The 16,754-nt window shown below is 37.8% G+C and overlaps 1 non-coding gene across 1 annotated transcript; it reads right to left on the reverse strand.

Moving 5' to 3' along the window:
- Positions 1-652: 652 nt before the first annotated feature.
- TRNAI-AAU (transfer RNA isoleucine (anticodon AAU)) lies at positions 653-726 on the reverse strand. The gene has a single exon. It is a non-coding gene; the product is annotated as a tRNA-Ile (tRNA).
- Between the last annotated feature and the right edge of the window lie 16,028 nt (positions 727-16,754).

Consider the following 16,754-nt stretch of genomic DNA (forward strand, 5'->3'; position numbering starts at 1 on the left):
ATCTGCACACTAGCCTGTCATCTTCATTACCTAGGAGATAAACCAATTCTCTAAGGATTTCTTCCCCTCCAGCCACCAGTCCTCCCCTGCATTTTAATTTGCATTTTTATTACTCATTTTGTTGTTATTTATAAAGTGGCAGAGATTAGGTTTCAGAGTAAAGTTAGATTTGGTGCTGAAGTTCATAACTACTTTTTGAAAATGAAATTTCTTAAATAAGCCCAAATGGAGGGGGTTGTTCCTAGGAAGATGCTGACTTGGTCTTAGGATGGAACATTCTTCCCGCATAACCCCTAACTGTGGTTCTCACTGTCCAGTCCTTGGGTACTAGTATTCCAGGAAGCCAAAAGCATCATTTTGGAGGTATCATTACTAAATCATTACATGTGAACAAGTATTTCTAGAGCTATCGGTTTTTATTAAAGTGGTAGAGGGAATTTTGAAATCTGGCTAGCTGGCTGGCTGCTTTAGAGAAGTACCTTGGCCAAGTCAACCAGCAATATCTCATCCTTAGGTTGGTGCAACCCAACATTGCCCAAGCTAAGACATATATTTGGTATATCAAATACTAAATCTTGATGTCTTTATTTACAGTAGGAGATTCTCATTTACTTTTTTTTTTTTTTTCCTTAAGGAGGGTCGCAGCTCACAGTGGCCCATGCAGGAATCGAACCAGCAACCTTTGTGTTATTAGCACCACGCTCTAACCAACTGAGCTAACCAGCCACCCCTGGGAGATTCTCTTTTATAGATTCTAGAACAATTAAGTCCATTGTCCTATGCACTGTTTTCTGAAATGCAGCTCTACTTAGTGAAGGAGTCAGTCGTTGCAGCCTAGTGAACTGGATTCTGGGTAAATGGGATTGGGTTGCTGTTGCAGGGTATGGGCGAGCACAGAAGGGTCCTCTTCCACTGACAGGGAGTCTTACCTGCACTTGCATTTTGGCTCTCCTTCATTTAACCTGCACTTCTGCATAGATTCCACAATTATTTTGTAACCCCAGAGAACGGTTTTCATCTTTGAATCAGCTATACGCCACTCATGTCCCTCTCGTTTTGTATTCTTAGGGTTAGAAAGTCCATAGGTAAGTGCTCAGACAAGGAGACCTGGTTGACCTAATTCTAACGTATGCTACCTAGAAGCTTTGGGTCCATTATCATAACCTTTCTAAATTATAATTTCCACACCTATAAATGGGTATCATATTAGTATACATGGTATCTCATGGGGCTCATGGGATCAAAAGTAAACAGCTCCTGTGAAGTGTTAAGTATGTTTGGTATGCAGCTTTCATGGTGGACCCAATGACCCTCACTTCCTGGTATTCACATTCTTGTGTAGCCCCTTGTCACAGTCACTAGGGCTGATATGTGTAAACTCTATGGTGTGGACAGGAGGGGGTCTCACTTCTGAGGCTATATCCTTAAAGACATAGTGTTTTCCATCTTGCTTTCTTGGATTACTTGTTCAGGAGAAAGGTAGCAGACACTTACAAAACCCTGATGTAGAAGTCCATGTGTGGGAATCAACAGTTCCTGACAAAAGTCTTGTCAGTGAGCTGTTTTAGAAATGGAGCCTCCAGCCCCGGTCAAGCCTTCAGATGACTGCAACCTCATAAGAGACCCTGAGCAGAACCACCAGACTGAGCCACTCCTGAATTCCTGATCCATAGAAACTATGAGATAATAACTGTTTGTTGTTTTAAACTGTAAAGATTTGGGGTAATTTGTTATGTAGCAATAAATAACCAATACAGGATAAAGGTACTCAATAAATCAGAGAAATTATTATTATTGCAGCCTGGTCAATTAGATTAGATTTTAGTTTCTTTCTGGTCTTCTTTTAATGCGTGCCAAGATAATCAGAGATACCTGGTAAACCATTTTAGTGTGGGTCATTTCTCTAAGTGGCTAATTTGTCTTTCAGTATGCACTAGTGATTTTTATTAGCTTCACTTACCTTGTGGTACCTTAATATAGTTATTTGAATACTGGCTACACTATTTAATTATACTAAACAAATTAGATTGGCAAACAGTTTCAGAATAGAACATGTTTTAGGATGACTATAAAAGAAAGCGTAGGAGAATATTTAATGCACAGACCTTTGTCTCGAGTTATAGATTCTGAGCTCTGGTTCCCCAAATGGGGTATGATGCTGAGACTGATATATAAGAAACTGAAATAAATTTAGATAATCAAGAGCCCTATAGGTTCATATTCCAATTAATAATTAAATTTTTATGATACTTTGGAAATTGGATTATATCTGAAAATATAACTAGGTTGCAATATTAGTGAATAGAGAAGAATTTTACCCATAAATAAATAAAATACCACCTATTATGGGAGACTAGACTATAGAGTAAATTAGCCCTTGGAGTGTCTTTAGCTATAAGCTTATGTTCTCCCAGCCTGACCCACGGGGACATTTATACAAAAGGTGGAGCAATGGTGGTATAGTGCACAGTCACGGTACCCCAGGGTAATCAGGAAAATTAGGTTAAATTCTAATCCAAAGTTTTCCCAACTGTATGGCTTTGAGGAAACTAACCTCTGTGAGTATGAGTTTTCTTATATGAAAATAGAATAGTAATTACCTCACAAAGTCCTTAAGTTTATATAATGTGATTTATGTGACTGTGTATGTATTCAGTGGCCTGGCATGGAAACATGGTAAAAACTGAATCTGAAATTGAATGAAGAGAGAAGTTTGACATTGCTAAGGGAATGACCTTATGCACATGCTTGCCTACTGGGTAAAAGATTTTTTGGTTGGATTCCTTATCATGGAATGTGCTGCTCATGTGAAGAAAGTTTCCCAGGTTTCCTTCTGTCCTCATTAGTTCCATGAAGTTTGGTTTTACCTCCATTTATAGCACTTGTCCTGCATTGCAATAATATTTTTATGTGCCTCTGTTCTCCATTCATTCTGAGGATTCCTTTGGGAAGAGATTGTGTCTTATTTATTATTGTTTTTTAGATTCGCAAGACTTGGCACATAGTAGGTTCTTAATTATTTGATAATGAAATAAATGTCACAGATTTTTAAAATAAACTCTTATTCTTAGAACCACTGGCACTGCTATGAATTTTCTCCAGTCTAGAGGGTATGCAGCAATTGTTAATATAAAAAAGAAAAAAATGAAATGGATGATAGGTAAAAAATGTAAATGTTTCCATAGAAACATATCACTGTACTTAGTGACCTTGAACTGAGTCTAATTATGTGGGATTTAATCAACGCAGATGAATAAGCCCTTTATAAAAAGCATCAAAAGCCTTGTGCTTGCATGAACCGCCTTAAGGATTTTTTAATAGATGTGCCGATTGCCCAGGGAAGGGGACTTCCGCCAGTAATTAACCTAAGCTCTGGGTTTTGTTGGCACAAACACTTTGCGGCGGTTAATGTATGAACTTTATTAGGCTGAGTGGGGATATACAGGGAACAGAAGAGAAGGCCCTGGCTCCAGTGATGTACATTAATAACAGACATGGAAAGTCATGTGGAGGGAAACCAGTCTCGCTATAACCTACATAACTTGGCAATGAACTGTGGGCTATCTTAACTGCTTAAATAGAATGTTACAAATGCCAGATAATCATTTAATTCATTTAAAAAAGGAAATTATGTCAACAACATAATCTTTTCCCTTGAACATATAACTAAAAAGGGCTCAAGGTTAAATATTAATTAACGGGTGCGTTATATGCTCAGTGAATGTTAAAGTGGCATTCCTTTCACCATAGTTTCCTGAGAAAGTGGGCTTGGTAACAGGGCTGTCAGCAAAAGAAGGGAATTGGGAAAGAATTCTACTGTTTTAGTTCCTTCTCCCAAAGGTATTATTTGTAAAAGAACAATAGTTCTTCAAAATACTCTCCAAAACTATTTTCCAGGTTTGAAGAAGTTTGGAGAATATTCGATACTAAAACTATCCTTTTAGAGAGACAATTGATCTTTCTGTAATGCCATATGGGTTTGTTTTTTTTTGTAAAATAATCATTATAAAAGCAATACAGGCTCATTCTAGGAAGAAATAAACAAAAACTAACAAATTCAGAAAGGAGAACCTTCTAAAGATATCTTCCGAAAACTTCAATTTCTTCCTAACTGATGAATTCCACTCAGGAATAGAAAACAGCTAGAAAGAGCCACACCAAGTTCTTTATATTCCAGGTATAAACACAAATACAGTTTGGCTAATAGCACAAGCTATGGGTCAGTCAACCTGGAGCAAATCCTGGCTCCTCCCCTTACTATAAGACTATAGGCAAGTTCAAAGATACTTAACATCTCTGTAACTCAGTGTCCTTGTTAGTAAAATTAGGGAAATAACAACACCAAATTTATAGAATGTTGTGAGGCTTAAATAAAATAATACAGGTAAAGATTTTTTTAAAAGCTTAACATATAGTGGACCTATTTCTGAGATAGTACATATAGATTTATTGTTTTTAACAGTTGAATAGAATTGAATTTTATGATAAACTTTAGTAATTTGGTGATTTTTAAAACACAGTTTAGAGTGGAATAGGTCTTTTAAAGCATGGCATGAAACTCAGAAATCATCAAAGAAATGATGACTAAATTTGACTACATACAAATTAACATTTGTGAACAAGAACAACAAACCTCATGAACATTGTGGGAAGACAAACAGCAAAACAAGAAGAACATTGTAATTCATAGTGAAAGACCTAACTTCTTCAAAGTATAAATGACTTTCCAAGTAATTAAGAGATTAACCCAATAAAAAATTAACAAAGACTAAGTACTTCTGAAATATACAAACACACACATTGCCAATCTGCAAATGAGAACCATAAGGCACCATCCCTTTCTTATAACATTAGCAAATATTAGACGGATGTTAATGCATAGGATTACTGAGTATTTATAAGAAAATGGGAATATTAATGCACTCTTTGTGGATGTACGTTGGTATAATTTTTGTGGAAGTACAGAATGTGAATTTGAATTAAAATTTAAAAAATGAGTATGCCATTTGAACCAAGAATTCTATTTCTGAGACGCTACACATTTACTGATATACTTATGCACATGCACGAAGATTTATGTATAAGCAGGTTGCAGTGCTTTCTTGTGCTCCCAAAGGACTGCATACAGCCTATGTAAGGCTCGCAAAGGTTGTGTGGTAACGAAACCTTAAAGGTTTTTTTTTTTTTAAACTAGCATTTACTAAACTTTGGTCACTGAATCCTGATTTAAGAATAATACCCATTACAATCCATTAGGAAGTAGAATTCTGTAAAACACACTTTAGAAAATGCTGCTCTTGCAATAAAAATTCTTCAACCATTACCTCAAGCTGTAATTTTGAGAATTATACTCAGGGACGCACTCAAAGACGGGAGGACTCAGCCTTGAGCTGGAGGAAGTTCTACTCATGGAAGAAAGGAAAAGGAACTTTTTTAACCCCGCCCACCCCCCCAACTCCCCACCTCTCTACTCCCCATCTCCCACCTCCCCACTCCCATGGAAAGTGGGTCTCTTGAAAATTTATTTTAAAGAGTACAGGAGTGTTTTTGCTCCCTCATAGGATGTAGAAATTTGAAAGACCATGTCCCTCCCACTGTTAGAAAGAGGAAAATCCACAAGGTCCTAATTTTTCTTGAGCTCATCAGGGATCTTGTCCCAAGGTAACCAGGGGGACTGACATCCAAAGAGTGACAAAGAGATGGACATACTCTTTCACTTCTGGCAGCAACGTAAAACTGGGTAAGAAGAACATAGCTAAAACTATCTTAAAATGGACTTGTGTGGCAGTTTAGAATCCTGGGGTGCCCCACGCACTGGAACATGGGCTGTCACCCACCAGCTCTTTTCTACCAGTTCCCCAGAAAGATGGGGTGGCATGAGAGTGCCCTTCGAGCTGCAGGGGCATGAATTCCTGTGCGCTCCCAGACCCTGGTCTCCTAGGAAACAGAAGCCTGCAGCTGCTGGTAGAGGGGAGGAAGCCGTCCTGCTCCTGGGACCCAGGAGGCTATGATCCACTGCTTCTAGGAGAGCAGTGGAAGCCAAAGTTGACTGCATCTGGGGGACCAACGGGAAACTCTCTCCTTCCATTGGGGAGGAAGGACTGAGAAAGTCCCACTCACAAGGCCTGGTGACCTTGGTTTGCTAGAACTGGACTGGGGGGACCACTGAGCCCCCACCAGGAGTCCAGCATTTCACGTCAACTGCATCAGTAAGCTACAGCTGGGCAGGGACAGAAAGAGGAGAGAATACTGCCTGTGGTGTCAGTGGGCAGGCAGGCAGGGACCTCTGAGGCCTGAAGGTGGGGCAGGAGTGCAGAGAAAAGCCTGGAGCACCTGAGACCCACACCAAGGGCCAGGTAACTGCCGCCCGCCACCAGAGGAATTCAGATCTGTAGAGCACTGATGGTCACCTATTAACAAGTGGGCAGGCAGGCAGGGACCTCTGAGGCCTGAAGGTGGGGCAGGAGTGCAGAGAAAAGCCTGGAGCACCTGAGACCCACACCAAGGGCCAGGTAACTGCCGCCCGCCACCAGAGGAATTCAGATCTGTAGAGCACTGATGGTCACCTATTAACAAGAAACCCAAACCCTGTTCAACTCCTCACAGACAGACTCAGTCTGTACCCTCTCTATCCCCCAGACAAGACACAGCTGAGGAGAAAAAAAACAATAGGGAACTTTGAAGATAGGCCAATAAAAATGATCCAAACTGAAACCCAGGGAGAGAGAAGAGTGAAGGAAACAGGGCAAGGGTGCTCCCTGAATGTTGGCTTTGGATCTAAGAATTTAAGATGACTTTAGTAAATTATGTTTTTGATAAATCATTCTACCTTGGCACTGTTTGTTGATTCTTCTTTGGAGCTGTTTTTGCATTGAAGGATGACATCAAGTGAATGTGCAGTGGGTGTGTTCCTAACACATCATGAGAGGAACTGTAACTTCCCAAATTGACAAAGACAACTGGAAGTTTCTCAAAAACACAACAGAACCCAACATAACGAATTGCACGATGTTTGGTAACTTTTACGTCTAATCTCTGCTGTGACTGAAGCCTACAGGGAGGAAAGGAAAAGGATGGCTTTTCATCAAATATGACTTTATTTATGTCATTTCCCTTTGGAATTTTATTGTTCAAACAAATCTACCCTACGCAGAGAATATGGCTGTAGTCTTTTGTATAGTCGTTTTTCTTTACTACATTGTCTGTTTCAGCACCTACAAACATTTTTGCCTTTGTTTTCCCTAAATCTTTGGCAGGAAGCAAGAAATCACTTACACATAGTATTATGAGTGAGGAAGCTAAGGTTGAAGGAGGTTGTGAATATTTTATATTAAAGAGAGACAGGAAAAAAAATCCCCTAATTTGTTGTCTTTGACTAAACTATGAGGCTGCTTAATTTTTTTATCTTAACAACTTATCATTTTTCCCTGGGTCAATGACTACTTGCAGAAAACAGTAAATCTACATTTGCCCAAGGAAAAGATCTGATCTGAATACCAGAATACCATTGGTACATGCAGAGATATCGGTCTCCTGTTTATAGTTGATATTTCCACAATAAGATGAAACAGATGCCAGTTCAAAATTGCAGCTCTCACGCAAAGCCCCATGGCATTATAAAAAAGCATCCACTCCTGGCACTTTCCAGCTGTCAGCGTTGACACTCACCTTTCTTCTTGCATTTTATTGTAGATATTTTGACCGGCATTTATCATGTGGAAACAGAAGGGAAATTTACCTGTTTCCTGTCACAAAGCACCACACTGATTGAGAAGACAGAGGGAAATCAGAGTAGAAGCTTGGTTTCTGGAGAATGATTATGTCTGGAGAGGGTCCAAACGTGTCATTTCTACAGGCAGTGGGGTGTAGTGGTTAGGCCTAGAGATCTATACAGGCTTGGGTTTGACTCCTGGGTCACCTATTTACTAGAAATAAGGCCTTGAGCAAGTTATTTGGTCGCATTGTGCCTTAGTTTCCCATATTTGAAACTGGAAACTGGGGAAAGATATACATCTTATTGAGCTGTGGTATGGATCACATGAGGGGTGTGTGTGTGTGTGTGTGTGTGTGTGTGTGTGTGTGTGTGTGTGTATCTTTTGGCACAATCCTTGGGTCAAGTATTTATTTGGAATTGAAGTTAGGAACTGAGTTGGTGCTGTACGACCTAAAGATTAGTCATGTCCACCACATTATGAAAGGTATTTTGCAGTGGGGTGGAATAGACCCAACTGTATTGGGGAGGATGAAAGCCAGATGGCTGGGGAGCCTGGTGGCAGGAAGTAAGTGATTATGTTGTTGTCCACCCGCCATAGAGAAGTCCAGCAGAAGGCAGGGTCCAGACAAAGGATAGTGTTCAGGAACATTGGAGTGATGTTTTGAAACCATGGTGAGAATAAGGCCATATATACCAGTCATGGTGGGAGAGTGCCAAGGAAGCTACGCTCGCCTAGCCGAGACTATATATTAGGCCCCTCACAGGGGGCCTTTTGTCACTGGAGTATAATAACAAGGATTAATCATTTTATACCACTTGAGACTGTGATAACACCTAGGCTGAACTAGTATTCTTTAAATTCCTCATAGGTGAGGAATATGGGGCCTGGGGCAGGGTGAGATTGCCTAAGGATGTAAGTGGCTCCCACAGCGTAGGAGGGATAAGGCAAAGCTGTGCAGAGAACCAAGCAGGCCTTGCCCACCCAATCTCTGAACAATATTGTGTTTTTCTTCCAGAAGCTAGTAGCTTTCATGCTTCCTGTTTTACTTGCATTGCTGAAATTATATTCTCCGTTAGATATGGATACCTATCAGTAATGGCCAATGGGTGGGTTATAATTCGGTGGGTTCAGCATAATTTTCCAACAAAACTCTCTATTTAAATGCTGTCTCTTTTTAGTTCTGTTATTCTGTCCCTTAGACATTTTCCTTTGTAAGAAGAGCTTTCCCCAGTTCTGCACGTGGGGGTGAACTTGCAGCTCATACACAACCTTTATGTCAGAGAAACAAGGTTTTGCCTGTTCTTTCTCAGGTGCTGTTTGTTTAGGAAACTGGCTGTGAAGTTCATCACCAAAGAGCTGCCTCCTGTTGGCGTGGGAGACATGCCCACTGCTCTCACTTCTCTGCAGACTCATACGGACAGTTCACACAGACTGCTTGCCAGAATTTAGGCCCTTTTTTCTGACTCCATATATAGTGATCTAATCTCTGCATCACAGATTTTAAATATGGCTGTTTTCTAGTTATATATGGTTAAAATTCAAAACACATACAAATATCATGTTAGTCAAGACAATGAAGTTTCTTCTTTGAAAGATAAAAAGCAAATAAATCTGTATGTATCTTATGGTTGCAATAATAGCTATACTAATGTTTATGTCAAATCTCAAAGGAGAGAAAAATAGCTTAGCTAATGGTGTGTAACAAAGAATCTCGCAGTGTGAAATGCAATAGGACCGTTAGTTCATAATGTAGGGTACCTGGGGAAAATGCATTTGGGGTTAGCTGGGATGAGCTGATCTGCTATCTTTGTAATAGCTGGAGAATAGCAGTGGCTTTGAAATTAACATACTTTAAAACTAGTGCTATAAAGTTTTACATTGTGGATGTAAAGTTTCAGTAACGAGAAAACATTTTGGTGTATTTATAACCTTCGATTGCAACAGATCAATTGTTGCACGTGTATGTTATGTGTGTGTGTGTGTGTGTGTGTGTGTGTGTGTATACACTGTATGCCAGTATATTATGTGCATGAATTTGAGAAGGGATTACTTTTTACCTGATTGGATAATTAAATTGAGTTGAATGATGAAACTTTATTTCCAGACTCCACATATTTCAAAGTCACTATTTTAAATTTGAAAATACAATATTAGAGATATTGTAAAACTTGGTTAATAGATTCATTTGATCTTGAATAATGGCATATAAGTATTTATTTTCTTTGAATCACATGTTTAAAGAAGCCATGAAACATTCTAAAGAGAAAAATATTGCTCTCACTTCCTTGCTAGGGATGATCTTGGTGATGTAAGACTGGGCTCACAAAAAAGTAACTCCAACGCTCTCGCTAATAGAGTCAGGAAAGGATACTGTGTGGCATCGACGTTTTTTGTGTTACATTTACCAATCAGCACACAGATGAGAGGGATAGCTGGTCTACACTTGAAGTGATACTTTGTATGCATATTCCTTAAATTTATTTATAATAACTGAATTTAGTTTATGAGTGGAATCCAAAGTTTTGCAACTGGATGAACTTTGACCAGACAATACGATGCTTTTTTTTTTTTTTTTAATCTCCCCAGAGTTCCCTTGGCTATGTTCAGGTCTTATAGACTGGTTGAATATGTAATGTAAAAGGATTTTGAGGTTAGAAAGCCAGCTGAGGGGCACTGATTAGCTTAGTCATGCTCTCAATGCCTGGTAGCTGGGACTGTGTCTACCTAGGAAAGAGTTCTAGCACTATACCTGTAATTTTTAATCAAGTTGGTGAAAAGCTTGGTATTTTGGAGGATAAGCTTTGGGATAGGCCTGCAATATCTTCTGTATTTTAACAGTTTAAAATAATTTTAGGATATATCTTGTAGTTCATCAGTCTGGATCACTTTTTTCAGTTACTACATGCTCTTTCAAAATCTTTTTAAAGGAAAATATTACCTCAGGAAAATATTTTTGAACTATAAATTTAAATAAGTTTTGTCTCTTTCTTTCTTTCTTTCTTTCTTTCTTTCTTTCTTTCTTTCTTTCTTTCTTTCTTTCTTTCTTTCTTTCTTCCTTCCTTCCTTCCTTCCTTCCTTCCTTCCTTCCTCCCTTCCTCCCTTCCTCCCTCTCTCTCTCTCTCTCTCTCTCTCTCTCTCTCTCTCTCACTTTCTTTCTTTCTTTCTTCTGATTTTTAGCCACGGGAAAGAGGCTGGGGCCCTGGTAGTACCCTGAGGTACCCATTCAATTGACCATAATGGGTATATTCCCATCCTCTTTACATCCAATTCAGAATACTATTGATTCCCTTCATAAACTACATTCCAGGGACAGTGTATTGATCTACTTTGGTATAATTATTCTGCCTATGATGATCTATACCAATTCTAATTTTGCTTTATAATTGGTGTTCCTCCATGACAGGATATATAGGGCCTCCAAGACTCAGATATAATGCTATTGATTAAAAATTATTTAATATGGTCTTGAAAGTCATTAACCTATGACAAAGCCATTCCTCTAGAAGAGCATATCCTAGAAGGTCCAGGGTTTTGCAAAACTGGATCGTGCTGCTCCTCTTTTCGTGGACTAGAGTCAGAAAGGAAACACAGTGGGGAATAGACTCTGAAGCTGAAGGCCTGCTAGACTTCGGAAACAGAAAAAGAATGTGACAGTAACGAGTAATGTAAAGCCTTGTGGGAAGTAAAAATAAAACATGGTACATTCATGGCAGAGGAACAGAGCCAGATACCACGTGAAGTAGTATGGTGGTATAGAGTGAAGTATGATCCCCAAGAATGATTGAAGTCTGGAAAAATCTTCAAATGCTTCCTGAACCTGAAGCTGCTAGAGAGCTTTCCCTAAGCTGGATTGAACAGTGACAAGTGCATATCCAGGAAACAGACCGATCCTGGTGCTGGCCTCAGGGCATTGATCTTTTGATATCCTGTTGGACAAAGAGACTGAGCACCTGTGCAAGATCTGCCTTAGATCTTGGGCCACTGCTGGCCTGTGTTTAGAGATCTGCAATTCCATGAAACAGGTATGCGTGAACACAGAGAAAAGATGCTCTCCTTTAAACACAACTATTTAATGTGAATTTACACTTAAAACTTTTGAAGCGGATGAAGAAAGGTAACGAATACATCTAACACATTCAAAAGGCCTGAAAATCACCTCTCAAGAAAATCAAAATAGAAGAAAATTCAGAAAACAATAATTAAAAAAAAAATCTTCCTAAGACAGTGTAAGATATTCAAATGTGTAATGTCATATATACCATCCACAGAGAGAATACAGTTCCCCCTTATCCATGGTTTTGCTTTCTACGATTTCAGTTACCTTTGATCAATAGCAGTCCAAAAATATTAAATAGAAAATTTCAGAAATAAACAATTCATAAGTTTTAAATTGTGCGCTGTTCTGAGAGTCTTACTTTATCTCATCATGTAGGCATTGTATCATCTCACATCATCACAACCAGGGTGAGGACAGTACAATAAGATATTTTGAGAGAGAGAGAGAGAGAGAGAGAGAGAGAGAGAGAGAGAGAGAGAGAGAGACCACATTCACATAACTTTTATTACGGTATATTATTATAATTGTTCTATTTTATTATTTGTTGTTGTTAGTCTCTTACCGTGCCAAATTTATAAATTAAACTTTATTATAGGTATGTATGTGTAGGGAATACATAGTATACATAGGGTTTGGTACTATCCACAGTTTCAGGCACCCATTGTGGGTCTTGGAACATATCCTCCGTGGATAAGGTGGGGACTACTATAGAAGGTAATGCAACAAAACTGGACTGAAATGAATTAAATAAAAATACACGTGTGAAAAATTCCAGAGTGCAGAAACATATGAAATATCAGAGGAAACCATGTAAAATTGTTTTTTGATTAGTTTTACTTCTTCAAAGTTTATATCCAAACGCTAAGAAATATTCTACATTTTTATTTCTTTAATTAATCAGGTCAGGCTCATAGATGTGCTATTTATCATTTGTAAATCTTCTTCCTATTCCATTTTACCGTCTTAAATTTTTGTTAAATTATCTCTTTTTGGTCAATGTTAACATATTAACATTAGGACTATTAAATTTGTAGATAATGAATTTCTTGATATAGCTATTTTAGGACAGACACCTCAGCCAGTGTCACAGGGGGCACTTTCCTCCAGAGAGTTCCCCACTGAGGTAAGGGAACTGGGCTCTTTTATCCCCACTTTAACTAGCAACCATGTGCAGGCTGCCCCAGCGAATGGGCACTACCTTAGCAAGGGAGCTCCCTGTATAAGAGTTTGGGGTTCAGTTGACTGTTTTGTTTAATGATTTGTTCAATGTTTTGTTAAATGATTCAGGAATTGTAATTATCAAAATAAAGGGACTTTACCTAGTATATGTATTGGCAGTGGTCCTCCAGAAAGCAGAACCTAAGGCAAAGATAAAAGTGCTGGTGTTCTATTGGGATCTGACAACTCAGGGCAGCAGGATTGTGGGAAAAGAGGCCAGGAATGGTGTAAAGCAATGTCATGTTATCTTCTCTATTGCTGCACTGGATCCTGCCTCAACATGTGTCACAAAAGACACAGTTGCGTGGTTGCTCTCAGGGCTGCTCATTCCCAGTGTGGGACTTCTGTAGATAATTTCCACAGAACAACCACATTCTGCAGCAGTCCATGACAATGAAAAAAAAAAGAGGAAATTCATATCTACTTCCTTACATTTTCTGTCTCCCTGTGTTGAGATTTGCTCCATAGGAAAGCTAACTAGCCCTCAGATAAAGCCTTCTGGAACTCCTATTATATGTATGTTAGACCAGAGTTGCACCATTTGGCATTTTGGTAGCAACCCAAGAAGCCAGAGTCTATGTTTTGTTTTATGGTGTTTTATCTGACATTGAAATGGTTAAGCAACTCAGCTCAAGTATGATGTTAACCAAGAGAAAGAAGAATGAGGCAGCCAAAGCAATTTTAACAGGCACACAAAATTTTGTGTTCTGCATAGTTTACTTTACTCCTGAGTTGACAAACATTTTCCTCTGATCCTGAAAGGTCAGAGGGATTTTACAGTTTTGATATTCAGTGTGTGTTTGCTATAGTATTTTGCTGTATATTCTTTAGTGGTTTATGGAAGTTTCCTTCTATTCCTAGTCCGCTACGTTTTTTTGTTTGTTTCTAATACAACATCTCAGTGCTGATTTTTTGAATTGTTTTTCTTTATACATAAAGATAATATCATTTTCCTTTTATTTCTTTAATTGTATTGATAGATTTTCTAAAGGTAAAACTGCACTCCTGGGATAAAAATTGCTTATGGATGGCCTATTATGTTTAAAACACATTGCTGGGGATCAAGTTATTAATTAATATTTTTACTTCTAGTATTTATTTCTAAGTTAAGGATGGTCCATGGTTGTCTCTTATTACTTTCTTCTATCAGTTTTACTGAGGTTATATGAGCCTCATAAAAGGGTTTGGAAAACTTTCTCTTTAATTTTAGATTCTGGAATAATTTGTATAAAATAGTTATTATCTGTTCCTTGAAAGGGTAGTGAAACTTTTTGAGCCTCATGCTTTTTCAGAGATGGGGGAGATTTTTATCACCAATTCCATTTTTTTTCCAATAGTTACTAGATTAATGAAGCTTTTGTTTCTTTTTAAAATATAAAGTTTTATTTTTATAAAAATTTTCCATTTCATGTTTCCAAACTTATTATCATAGAGTTGCTCATAATGTTCTGTTTTTTTTACATCTCATTATGTGTGTGTATATGTGTATATATATACACACACACACACATATATGTATAAATGTGCTTTTTAAAATTCCGATACAGCTTCTTTCCCCCTCACCTCTTTTTTTATTCGTTGCATCTGTCACATATCTCTTTTATTAGCCTTTTCAAGAAACATATTTGCTACAAGTTGGGAGATTTGACTATGGGCTCTATTAGATGCTTTATGGAATTATTCTTAATTAGTTTAGCCATAATGCTAGTATCCTGCTTATGTAGTAGAATATGTTTATGTCCAAGAGATGCAGGCTTATATGTTGAGGAATGAAATATCACAAATATCAGGGAAGGAGAGACAGCGAGAGAGAGAAAAGAGCGAGAGAGAAAGAGAGACAGAGAGAGACAGAGAGAGAACACAAGCAAACGGCGCAAATTTTTATAAGGTTCAAAGAAGAATTAAATTAATGTGTGTTGTATTTGCAAACAGCTAATAAACTCCATCTTGAAAATGCCACTGGTACAATATTATACTTATAAGTCACCCATAGAAGAATAAGCTTTTAATATTAATTCAGTGATTCTTGATCATCAGGGAAATATTTAACTATTAGCAACAACCCCCCAAAACAAAGATTTTAAATAAGATAGGGGTTCATTTCTCTCTAATGTGAATGACAGCCAGGGATGAGTAATTTAGGGCCATTCTGATTGCTTCATCATTTTAAACATAAACATATATTGGACCATCGCTATGTGGGCTTCAGGAATCACATTAACATCCTAGACAGCAGGCAGCAGGAAAATGCAAATTTGGATATGCTCTCCTTTTAGGATAACTTCTTGAAGACAATTCTACTTAGATCCCAATGTCCATCACTTGGTCATATGGCCAACAGACTTACTTACAAGGAAGGCTGGCGAATATAGTCTGATGCTTAGCTAAAATGTACACAGTCAATAATCAGGTTCTGCTACTAAGAAAGATGATGCAAAAGAATACTGGAGCAAAAACCAGCAGTTTTTCTTCCAGATTGTTGTGACTGTTTTGAAAATACATGGAATATCTTTTACTACTTGCTGTATGCTGTCATATTTCTGGCATTGATAGTAATAAGTCATCTTGTTTTAAGAATTGAAGAGGAGAGACGTTCTCTCATTTCTGACTACCCAATTTCCTTGGAAGGTTTTTCTGGTGCACCTTTTGTGACCTCTTTCAAATCCTCCTGTTTTATAAACCTAGGTGCCGCAAAAAATCCTTGTTGTCTTGCAAATTGTAAAAACCTTGATGATTACAAATAGGAATGTTTCTGATTTCATAAGAGGGAATTTAGTTTCCTTTCCATCATTTTCTCTTTATCTAATTTTATCATTTATTTTCTTTTGTTTTCCTCCCTAAATAGTCTTTTCTAGTCTCTCTTGTATCAATTTTTCCCATTTGTTCCTGTAAATCCTTCCTACACGAGTTTATTCCACTGTTATAACACATTGTAACATGGAATCCATTTGTGCAATGCTTTATCCAGACTTTTTTAGATTTTGTCAACGTCAGTATTCTGTTTTTCTCTTCCTAAAAAAGAATCAAGTGTTTTACACCTGCTTTATGTCATTAGTTATTTTGCACCTCCTAGGATAAAAGTAAATGATTTATGGTGAAAAAAAATATTGACTATTATGAGAATAGCTACTGTACCATTCTCTTCAGATAAAATACATTCTAGGTCAGACTCACAGCTGTAGATTGAAAAATTTCCCCAAGGATTAATAAGGATTTAACAGTCCGGAACTGCAGTGCGGTATGGCTGTTTGTCCTGGGTGTTTGTTTCAGCTCATGACATGTGGAGAAGCAGGTTTCCATTGCCATCCATAGTACTACTTTTTCCTCTTCCCTTTGTTCTCCCTGATGAATGGCTGTGGTTAGAAAATAGTGGTGCTACTAATTGATCAGCTAAGAAAAGGTATTAGAGGCCCTTATAACTTTTTAAGGATGTTTCCTGGTATTTTACTGTAGCTCCTGGATGTAATTGTGTATGCATAAAAAAAAAAAAAAGATACCTCAGAGTCAACTCACAGGGTAAATTAAAAATTGGTTAATTAAAATTTTTTTAATAACAGTGAAACCACAATTAGTGTAGTACTAGGTACTTTTCAAAGGGTTTTCATATCTACTTCATATTTTCATAAATTTATGTGCCATTTCATATTTTTCATATTTTCATTAATTTATGTGCCATTGCCAGCATTAGTCAAAGACGTTTAGTGATTTATCCATGGGTAGACTACATGTCTTAGTTTATGCCTATTTTTCTGGTTTATTGCCCC

This window comes from Rhinolophus ferrumequinum, chromosome 16 (assembly GCF_004115265.2).
Source record: "Rhinolophus ferrumequinum isolate MPI-CBG mRhiFer1 chromosome 16, mRhiFer1_v1.p, whole genome shotgun sequence".
NCBI classification, from domain to species: domain Eukaryota; kingdom Metazoa; phylum Chordata; class Mammalia; order Chiroptera; family Rhinolophidae; genus Rhinolophus; species Rhinolophus ferrumequinum.